Source organism: Dermochelys coriacea, chromosome 15, assembly GCF_009764565.3.
Source record: "Dermochelys coriacea isolate rDerCor1 chromosome 15, rDerCor1.pri.v4, whole genome shotgun sequence".
NCBI lineage: Eukaryota > Metazoa > Chordata > Testudines > Dermochelyidae > Dermochelys > Dermochelys coriacea.
The window spans coordinates 29240884-29251834 of NC_050082.1; the positions used below are offsets into that span (position 1 = coordinate 29240884).

The 10951-nt window shown below is 49.2% G+C and overlaps 1 protein-coding gene across 1 annotated transcript in view; it reads left to right on the forward strand.

Moving 5' to 3' along the window:
• The window catches only part of MVK (mevalonate kinase), a 56169-nt gene extending 48172 nt beyond the window's left edge, over positions 1–7997 (forward strand). Inside the window, exon 11 of the transcript XR_006275916.1 lies at positions 6787–7997. The gene's annotated coding sequence lies outside the window, so the exon portion shown is untranslated. The remainder of the gene's footprint in view (positions 1–6786) is intronic.
• The last annotated feature ends 2954 nt before the right edge of the window (positions 7998–10951 follow it).

Below are 10951 nucleotides of genomic sequence, written 5' to 3' on the forward strand. Positions count from 1 at the left end.
GAGTCCTGAGCACTAAAATCCAGGTTATTTGGGATGTCGCACTCACTCATCCTAAATCAGTCCCCACCAGGCTCTTAATTGTTTTTGTTGTTCTTCTCTGACTGTTCTCCACTTTGCTTCTTGCTTCAGCAAATGGAAGCCTCATTTGATAAGAACTCACACTTTTTGTGCAAGGGATTCAAAAGGAAGTGCCCCACCAGCAGCAAGCAGGTGTGAGAAAGATGCAGCCATCCCTCATTAAGACCTCTTGGAAGTCTTGACTTAGCAGAGAAAAGCTCTTTCCATGCACAGGGTTCAAATAGCATTTGTGCTTCTTTTTATCTGAGATGAACAGGGCCTTTTCATCCTCACAAAGTCTATTTTTAAGGGAAAAGATCCTTACTGGTTCCTCTTTGGGAGACAGGCTAACTAAGAGAGACATACAAATAATATCAGGTTTCAGAGTAGCAGCCGTGTTTGTCTGTATTCGCAAAAAGAAAAGGAGTACTTGTGGCACCTTAGAGACTAACAAATTTATTTGAGCATAAGCTTTCGTGAGCTACAGCTCACTTCATTGGATGCATTCAGTTGAAGTGAGCTGTAGCTCACAAAAGCTTATGCTCAGATAAATTTGTTAGTCTCTAAGGTGCCACAAGTCCTCCTTTTCTTTTTGCAAATAATATCAGGGCAGTTCTCAATTCTTTGTTGTTTTCCTCTCTTGTTCCGATTACATTGGAAGAGCTTTTTCTTTTCATTTTCTTTCTTCTATTGGCAGGTTTGTTTAAAGGGATACTGTCAAGATCAAAATCTTACTCATAAAAAATAATCTCCTTCCCTGTGTGATCCCTTAAAATGGAACTTCTGAACATCAAATTCGCTTCTCACCATGTGCACTAACTTTTTGGCTCTGAATGTTGATTTGCACTTCCCGTTTATAGTCAGTTTCACTTCCCGGTTGTCCTGCTCATAAAACACATGGCAGATTTTCATAAGGGCTCACCTCCCATGTAACCACCTAGATATGGATCAAAATTTCCAATGTCAGGTCTTCTGAAAATCTGGCCACTCATTTTTGTATCTAAATAGGAGCTGAGCTTGTTTGAAAATCTACCCATCCTGTGTTGGGGTTTCCAAGGTCCAGAGGGATCTTTAATTTTAAAAAAGCTTTTTCACTAGACGAAAATTAAAATTGCAAATAGTTGATCTGATTCTGCGTTAAATACTATCCCCGTTCCCTCTTCTTCGTTAGTTAACGAAATTCAAGGTTTGGGTCTAAGTTAACCATCAGGGTTGCCAACTTTTGCTATTTTATTGTGAGTCTTGTGATATTTGACGTTTTGTTTTAAGTACCAGCTCCTGGAATCAAGTGATTTAGTGAGAGTCTCAGCTTTCATTTTACACCAAAAGTAAGTTTCTAGTCCTCACGGTTGCAGATAAAAGCTGAAAAAAGACTCACATTTGTCCTAAAAGCTCAAAATACATAAGGCAAATAAGAATTTAACATTTTTTTAAACTCACGATTTTAAGGCTAATTTCATGATGCTGGGGGGCCTGACTCATGATTTCAGAACTTCTGGGGCTGGCAATCTGGGGGCTGACACTGCACTTCTGTGGGTCAAATTCAGTCAGAGTGCAACTCCAATGCTGGCCATGGAGCTGCACCAAAAATAAATCTGGCCCTGCGTTTTTTAGGCCTTTTGGAGAATGTAATACTGTTACTCTGTGTCCCAGCTGCTCCTTGCAAGGCTACAGCGCTGCTCAGGGACACGTAGGATGTTCTCTCTCAGCTGCAAAGCCGATTTGGGCTGAGACTCAAAATCCCTGAAGGGTCGAGGGAGGAAGTTAACTGTGAGGGAGACATTTCTCATTCAAGTGCCAAATGCCTTTAAAAAATAAGACTCAAGATCAGGATTCAGAGTCAAAGAAGTGTTAAGGAAGGAGTCACCGGGGTATAGACCTCCGAACCTCTAAAGCAAAAAGTGTGGCAGTAACAAGCCATATGGCCAGGTTAAATAGCACCACACAGGTCCTAGGCTGCCATTGCAATCCAGCCCTTGTTGTTTGTGTCATTTGTAAACTCTTCCAGGTAGAGATCTCAGATAAGATTCTGTCTCCATTTACACTAGTGTGAACCTTCCGGGTTCCATTGACGTCCACGGAGTTATAGCAGCGCAACTGAGATCAGAATCCAGGCCTGGGTCTAAGGGCTGAGCAGACGTGGGATGCAGTGAAGAAGCCAGGGAAGAAGCCAATCCTGTTCTCTGGGAACTGCAGGAGGGTTGTTAGTCTTAGAGGAAACTCAAAATGTGAAGGCAAAAGAGCAATCCTTTTTTAGTTTGTTTGTTTTTTTTACAACCAACAATTAGTTCTGTACCTCGCCTGAATGCAGTTTTGTTTATCAGCTTCTCTTCTCATTGTGTGCACATCTGCCAGCAAAATGTGCAATTTATTCAGCTCCTGAGACAGGAACAGGTGTTACTTGCCCTTAGAATGATACAGAGAAGCCGACATTAGATTTAACTTCCAAAAACAATACCTAATGATGATGTTAATGAAGAGATGGCAGCAGACGTGGCTTTGGTGCCAGGATAACGGTCTCTTGCTACAATATCATATTCACGCAAAGGAGTGCAAAGTGGGAGAACATTCTCTTTCCATGGCGATCTGTTCTCCTGATGAGACTGCTGTTGATTAGAACAACTGCTCATCAGTACAGGGACACGGGGTCGTTGACAGCACCAGACAGCCTGCTCAACATCCCATGATAATCATACCTAGCAATTAACAACGGAACAGCTTCTCTAACAGAAGATCTCAAAGCACTTTACAAACACTCATTATTCCTCACAACAGCTGTGTGATATGGTCAATGTGACTGGAGCCATTTTACCGAAGGAGAAAAACCAAGGCCCAGAGACTTATTCATGGGTCATCAGAAGGGGGCTGAACCCAGAAACTTCAGTACCAGAGCATGGAGCTCTACCACTTGAACTAACGGAGTAACTCCATCCAGTGGTAGCAATAGTTGGCACTTATCCTGCAGTAGCCATGCTACTGGAGTAAGAAGCAATGCACACGTCGAATGTAGGTGTAAGAAGTGGCAGAGTCTGGAATAGAATCCCAGAGTCCTAGCTCTCAGTCCTATCACCCACCCGCTTACTTTACACTTACTGATGCCATGTAGCCAACCTATAATTAGCACTGCCCTGATATGGAGTCACACGTGCTTTCTGTAGGCACCGTGATGGTCAAGCTGCCTACTGAAGAAAACAGAGAACAGGCTGTTTCTGCTCTTTAGCTAATCAGAAATCAACTTACTTGAAAGAGGACAAGCTATTTCAGAGCAGTAATTTCTCAGCCAGAGCAACAGAAAGAGCCCTTCACTCCTAGAACAGGAAGGAGATTGTATTACAGTGCCGCTGTGGAGATGAGGCACGGCCTTGTAGGTCACCCTGCCCTTGTTCCCTCCAATGTATTCAAATTTAATATCAAGTCGGTGCTGCAGTAGCACATTGCACCAGATCAAGACACAGATTTCTTAGAAGTTTGTTGGACTTTTATGATTAAAAGGATCCTTTCAAGCTTGGCATTGGTTTCAAATCTGACCTCCTTTTTTGTCTCTCTCTCTTCAACTATTTGCAAAGTCTGGGTAAGTTTTCAGCAGTCTCCTTTGCTATTCCTGTTCTTGTCAAGGTTAGCCCTCTGTCAAGGCACGTTAGTGCTCCCTTTCTCTCCCCTCCCCCTCCCACCTTTTACTCCCTGTAATAGCCGGTATAATTTTGTATCGGTGACTGCTCCCACTTGTGCTGTGTTGCACGGTAATGGGCTCCCTGCAAGATGAATGCCAAGGTAAAGCTGTGGAGTTTATCAGCCAGAAACCTAGAGGCAGAGCTGAGGCATTCATCTGAAAAGCTAGAGACACTGATCTTGTGACAGTGCCCTCCTGCAATGCTCCATTAGAATTGCCCCAAATTGGTTATGAATAGCTCAGGGACTCATTTGTCCGATGAACCTCCATGTGCAACCAACAGGGGGCATGTTAGGGAGACAGCATTGAAATGAATGGCCAGAGTCTCTCTCGCCTACTGCAGCATGGAGCTGAGGTTGCCAAGGTTAGGGACGAGCAATGGAAAATCCACATCGCACCAGAAATTATCCCCAGTGTGTTGCCAGCAAGCCCGGGCTCTCTGCTGTGTTTTCAGCTAGTTCCCATATATGTGCTGGGACTCCCCAGAGCCAATAGCCATCTTTTTCTACTTGGCTGCCACTCGCCATTCATCCCTAAATGACGAAGGACACTCCATCTTTCCCAGGGGCCAGCCCACAGCCGGTGAGCTTGCATGACAATTATATTGCTCACATTTGGGTGGGGGAGGGAGTGAGGAAGGTGAGCAACTTTTTGAGTCTGTGTCCCAGCGTCACACCAATTAAAGGTCTGTGTCTGTTTCACCATATGCATCTATCTATCTATGTATCCATCCCTAGACATCCCGTCTATCTATCTATCTATGCTTTAGGTTTTGTACTGCCACACATCACCAGGAGCACCTTCCAAGTATAATAGATTGGCAATGGCCAAGTCCCTAATGGAATTAAAGGCATCTTCGGCTCCTCTCCCCCTTCAGGTTGATGTCCTTGCATCTCTCCACAGTAACAGTAGCAAAAGCAAGCTGCCACCACTGCTGTACTGCTGATGTGCCCCAACTCTGACTTGGAAGGAGCACATTTAAGGGCAAGCAGGAAGCTCGATCCTTGGCCTCTCTGCTGAGCCTGCTGGTGACTTTCTGACATGGACACTTGTCCACTCGGGCCTAGCACATGACCCCCCCAATCCATTTGCTACAGGCTGTCAGATGGCAAGGACTATAGTCATCTGGGGCAGAGCCCCGCTGCTAGATTTGGAGGTGAGAGGGTTCCCATCCCATTCCTGGGCTGGCTCTTGGAGGGACCCAGTTGCTCCTGCCATTCATCTCCAACAAAAGCACTCCTTTCTGGGTCACAGAGACTCTGTTCTCAGCCAGGCCCACTCCGCTTTCCTAGCATCGTTATTGAAAGAATCATCTGCGTGTGAAGCTTCGTCTCCGCTTCTTGGCCCGGAGTGTCAGGAAGTTTCTCCACCAGTCGCTGGCGAGGGTGTTGCATTAATGGATGCTAATGTGCCATCCGTCCCATTTATCTTCATTTGGTACCAGCCGGCAGGGGTCTGGGCCCAGAGCCAGGGGCTGGGCACTGATTCTTAATCACTCCCTGCCAGGCCCTGGTGAAAAAGCAGAGTGGAGCCGGAAGGATTCCTGGTTCCCGACAGTGTGCACTGGGAAATGGAGTCTTGATGACCCTGGAGAGAGTGGAGCGTGTGTGCTAAGCAATCCCGCTCCCTCACATGTATGCCCTCCAGGTGTATCGCTCTGCTGCTCCAACTAGGACAAACACAGCTCTCCATTAACAGACAGCATTTCTGATATGCCAAGCGCCGGCCCAGCAGAGGCTGGATTCACTGCCTTGTGCTGCCACTGGGACTCTTTAAAATAAATAGCATCTTCGCACGGGGAGCCAGGTAACCAGGGCCCCGTGTGTGCCAAGATGCTGCCTAAATTGGCTTGCAGAGCAGGACCCCGCCATCAAACCAAGACAGTCATGTACCTGCCACCTTCCAGCTATGTTGCCTAGTGGATGGAGCACTGGACCGGGACTCTGGGGACTTGGGTCCTATGCCAGCTTTGCCACTGGCCCGCTGGGTGACCTTGGGCAAGTCGCTTTACTCTTCTGTGCCTCAGTTTTCCCATCTATAAAATGGGGATAATGATAGTGACCTCCTCTGTCGTGTGCTCTGAGATCGGTAGATGAAAAGTGCTGGGTCTTATTCGTGTTTCGGATCTGTGTGGGACAGAGCGCATGTAGCTGGTTGGGAAGGTCAGGGGATGCAGAGACCGGGGGAGGGGTGGACGGTGGTTGCCTTTCTGGGCTCTCTGCCAGAGAAGAGCTCCACTCCAGAGGGGCTTAATCAGGGGGCTGGCTTTTCCCTGCTGCACTGTTCTTAAACTGAGCAGGGATGGGGCTTTGTAGGAGCCCAGGGTGTGCTCCTGCAAACTCCTCCACTCCCTAAAGGCTTTAGCCCTACGTAGGCCGGGCTCACACTGCCCAGAAGGGCATGTGGGGGATATGGCCATGCTCTCCCGCCGTTCACCAGCTAAGGGCTGCTGACCAGCACTGGGTCATAGCCTTTACTCCAGGTGCAGCATATGCAGCTGCTCTGCATGCTGTCCCTACCACCTTTGGCAGCTGTGAGAAGATCTCTGACCATCCCTGCTGGCTGATCCCACTCTGCCCTCACCCCTGGTGCGGCGCAAGCTCTTGGGAGCCATGCCAGAGCCCTGAGCGTGTGACCTCATCTGCCCCTGGTTTCTGTTTTGAAATGCTGGGCAGTTTTAGCACGGGCAGATCAGTCCAACCTGGGGTACATGGTTTGGGCTCACAGGGCTCGTCCCCAGCAGAGACCCTCTTGGGACTGCTCCGACAACTGGCACAGGAATTATTGTGCGTTGCCCATTGGTTTTTCAGTCAACGTAGTTGGTTGTTGTTAATGTTGTTCCCTGGTTTTATATCTGAGCTTTGCAAGATCTTTCTGCAGTGCCTGTCAAGTGTTCTCTCTGCAACTTAAGCTTCTCTTTTTTCTGCCTCAGAGGAAAAGAGAGAGTGCATTCATTCTGGAGAGCTTCTTACAGGTATTTACCGGGCGGTTTAATAAGTGAATGGGTCAGATGAGCATCCATCTGTCTTGGACCTTTCCCATTTCATTTTGTCTCACAGAAGAAGACATTACAGAAGGCAACAGAAGTCTCCCACATCAAAGCGTTTCTAAGACATGCCCTTTCTGGGCTTTTCTGAAGTAAGGACATTAATGCAGATTCCAGGATTTCTGTCCATGTTTTGGAAGAGTCTGCAGGGCCCTTGCATTTGCATGGCTCCTTCCATCTCTGCCTCCTGCCAGCAAAGGAAGTCCTGATCCCCTACTGATCTGTATCATTCACTGGGGCACAGGCTGGTGTCAACCTGGGCTGCATGGTGCTGAATTGTTGGATGGACCAGAGGAAGTGCAGCATTGTCCACTTGATGGTTTGGTTGCTTTGAATTACTTAAGACTTTTTTTTTTAAATAAAAAAAGATTCATGAGTCCAATTTCTGGGGTGGCCGTAAAGTGGCCTCCGTGTCAAAGACAGTTGACACAGTCCTACCATGCCTGCTGCAGCTGGAGGTTGAAGACAGAGCTAATCAACAGCAGGGTTTTATTGTGTCAACTCCCAACAACAAGGAGTTCTTCTCCAGCTATGAAGGAAGAGCAGCACCTCAGCCAACGCTAAGGTTGGGTGCATTTATTTTTAATGAAGGTAAATTAAGATGCAAATTAACCCTGATCCTTGGTCTCCTGGCTAGTTGCCAGTGAAGTGCATGATGGTGCAAAGTCTGGGCAACTGTGTGTAAAAGCAATCATTGTCCTGCCACTGTCCACACTGTAGCTACAGCTTGTAGACCCAGTTCGCACTGCCTGTTGAAATACAAGGGCCACATTCTGCAATCGAAATCCTGAGGGACTCCATTGATTTCAGCGGAGTTATTCTAGGTGTACACCTGTGCTAGTGAAAGCAGAATCTGGTATGGGGGCAGCTCCTTTGCAGGCACCGGGGTTGCATTTGTCTGGACTGCAACAGGTGCTTTGGTTTGATTTCTACGAATTAACCTGCATGGTCTCTTCCCTCCGGATACAGCCACACGGCTTCCCAACTGAATGTCTCCTTGTGGTCTGCTGGAACGCCAGCACTGCGCCTTCAGACTGGAGCTGCTGGTGGGTAATTTCTGATTAAGGATTACTGTACCATCGGCTTCAGTTTGATTGCAGATGTTTTTAATTATATCGTATAAGATCGTATTATGTAATTGCATTTATCTGATTGAAGCCTTAATTGTAGGATTTCATAATGGTATGACTGGGTAAATATACCATTGCGTCTGTTGTCCCCCAATGAAAATTAGGTGCTTCATGTCTTTATTGCATTATCCTGGAGAGAAGTTTAAATCTGAAAAAAAAAAAAAAAAGAGAAAGCAAAGCAAAGCAAATCTATTTAGATCCCTCTGAACGTGGGGCACCCCACCCCGCAAGGTATTACCTAGCCGCAGCCTGCTGGCCATGAGCTGCAATCCTGTGGCCCCGCTGGCTGCCAGTCACGAGGAGCGCCACAGATAGCCCCACCAGGTAGAGACTGGCTGGGTATGCCCTGCCCTCCCACAACGCCCACAACGCTGCCAACTCTTTCAAATGTCAGCCCCGCTTCCCCCACTGTCCCACCTCCTGGGGAAGAGCAGCCAGTCAGAGCTGCTGCAGGGAGCAAGGAACATGCCTTCTCCCCCAGCCACCAACACCCTTCCGGGGGAGGGGAGGGGAGAGCAGAAAGCATCCTTCAGCTCAGGGCAACTCTGCCCCCTCTAAAAGAAAAGGAGGACTTGTGGCACCTTAGAGACTAACACATTTATTTGAGCATAAGCTTTCGTGAGCTACAGCTCACTTCATTGGATGCATTCAGTGAGCTGTGCGGACAGGACATCGCCTCTGTTTCCCCTCCAGCAACACCCAGCCTTTGGGGTGGGGCAGGAGCTGCAGGAGCAGCAGGGGTCCTCAGGGACAGAACTGTAGGGGGATTTGGGAGCAGCACTAACTGCTGGGCAAGGAGAGGGGGAGATTTGGGGCTGAGAGCTTCTGCCAGGGTCCCAGACTCACTGCAAGGTACATGGGAGCCTGTCCCTGTACCGGGGTGGGAGGCTAGCAGTCCTAGTGGCCAGTGGGGTGCAGGGCATGATGTAGGGTGGGTGGGGCAGAGCACCCATGGGGCAGGGAATGGGTCAGACCAGCCCAAAAGCCCCTCCCTATATAGGCTGCAGCAGTGAAGGGGTGGGGGCTCATAAGCTTCTCTTCCCCCAGGTGAGCCCCTGCTGGCCATTCCTGCCTGACACGTTGATGCTGGTGCCTTGGGACCCTTGTCATGAGGCCGTGTGAGGGGTCAGTGCATGGGGCAGGCCTGGTGCCCCGGGCAGGCTGGGTCTGGGGTGGGGAAGGGACCTGGAGCGACGGTAGTGGGCCTGAACATGCTCCTAGGGCAAGGGGATCCTGCAGGACATCTCTCCTTAAAACCAGAAAAAATAGAGAGAGAGAAAGAGTAGTCCGGAAAATGGAAGGAGAGAAAGGGACAGGAGACGGGGGCTCTTCAGCCTCCAGGAGGGTCTGGGCATGCTCCATCCAGCTCCAGTGTCCACCATGGATGGGCGCAGTGCAAAGGCTAGATGTGTCTGCTGAAATGATCACCAGTGAACTAGTTAACAGTGGTGCTACTCCACTGGTCATCATTAGGCTCCAGAGTTGGAAGGCAGCCATTGGCACTTCCCAGAGCATTTTGCCAGCTGCGTGCAGACTCGGGCAGGCAGCCCTGCGTCGGCTCAGGTTCAGAGGGTTTCCCTCCCAGCCACCAGGGCTAAAAATGTAATGTGTAAAACACGACACGCTGAGATTCTGTGGCCCCGGGTGGGTTCTCTCCATGGAATACACAGGGCATGGATTGGGAGGCAAATCCACTGGCCTGATTCCCCACTCACACCTGCAGGGACTCAAGCGGCGTTACCTGTGTAGAAAAGAAGAGAACAAGGCCCTGGATGTTTTACTTCTGCTTGGGTCTCATCAGCTGGCGGAGAGAGAATCTGGATGGTGAGCGCGAGGCTGAGTCCAACAGCAGCCCAGCCATTTGTCAGCTGTCGCTAATACCAGCTCCCCTCCATACAGCCCTCACCCCATCCCCTGGTCTGCCGGCTGGTGACTCTCCATTGACGGGAAGGCTTCAATTTCCCAGGCTGGCAGGGAGCACTTTGAAAGGCAGCATATCCCCTCACCAGCGTTACCCTTTGGGTGTCGTCTGTGCTGGGGCATTAGCAGGCCTGGGATCAGCCCTCTCAGCTCACCCCGGGCAAATGCTCCACCCCGCCTTGGTCTCGCCACTCAGCCCTTGCTGGGCTGTATTCCAGCCCCTGGTGGGGGTGGGCTGCTTCTCACAGTCTCTTCCTCCGATGCTGGGTCCAGCCCTGTGTTAAATGTTCCATCATCAGGGCCTCCCCTGGGGGAAATGGTCCCTCTGTTGATCAAATCCATCTCACCCTCAGGAAGTTTTCTGGACACACCAACACTTGGGATTCCTGGTGAGAACGGCTGGCCAAGGGGGGAAGGGAAGAGAGAGGCAAAGCAAATGCTCTTAAACCTCGGAAAAGTTTGGTGCTGGGCTTAGCGTTCGGGGCTCCGGTTCCAGGCAGTTCATCCTTCCCCTGGCTGGAGGGGAGGAGAGGAACAAGAAGGAGCTCTAAACCGCCCCAGGAACAGCGATCAGATCTGCCTTCTCTGCCCCCCTCAGCTGACGGCCTGAACTGCCCTTCACCTTCATGCAAAAATGCAAAAGACCATGTTTTCTGCAGTGATTTTTTTGCAAGATCGATGTTGCAATTATCATTTTGGTACCAGTGGATGGTACAGTACATTACAGGTACAATTAAGGAACAGGAGGACGGGAAGCTCATATGCCACCGGCTAAGAAGGTGGAAACTGCAATTAGACATAATGGAGGAGCTGAGCCAAAAATCCTCCTGATACATTCCCCCTATTACTGAGCCATCCTTGAGAGCCACAGCTTGCTCAGAGCTCAATTAGCTTTTAATAAACGAGTGAAGAAAAGCAACCTGAAATCGACGAGGGACTCAGGAGCTTTCTGAAAAAAACAAGCTAAAAGAAAAATAAAGCCTGGGGTCACGGAGTGATCTCTGCATAAGGCGATGTCTCAAGCATTGAACTTTGGAATCACTCCAGCTCCTGGGAGAGGCGGATGCCCTTTGATGCACATCACCCTTACTGTTAGCAAAAAGAACGGACCCAAACTTACAGAATTCT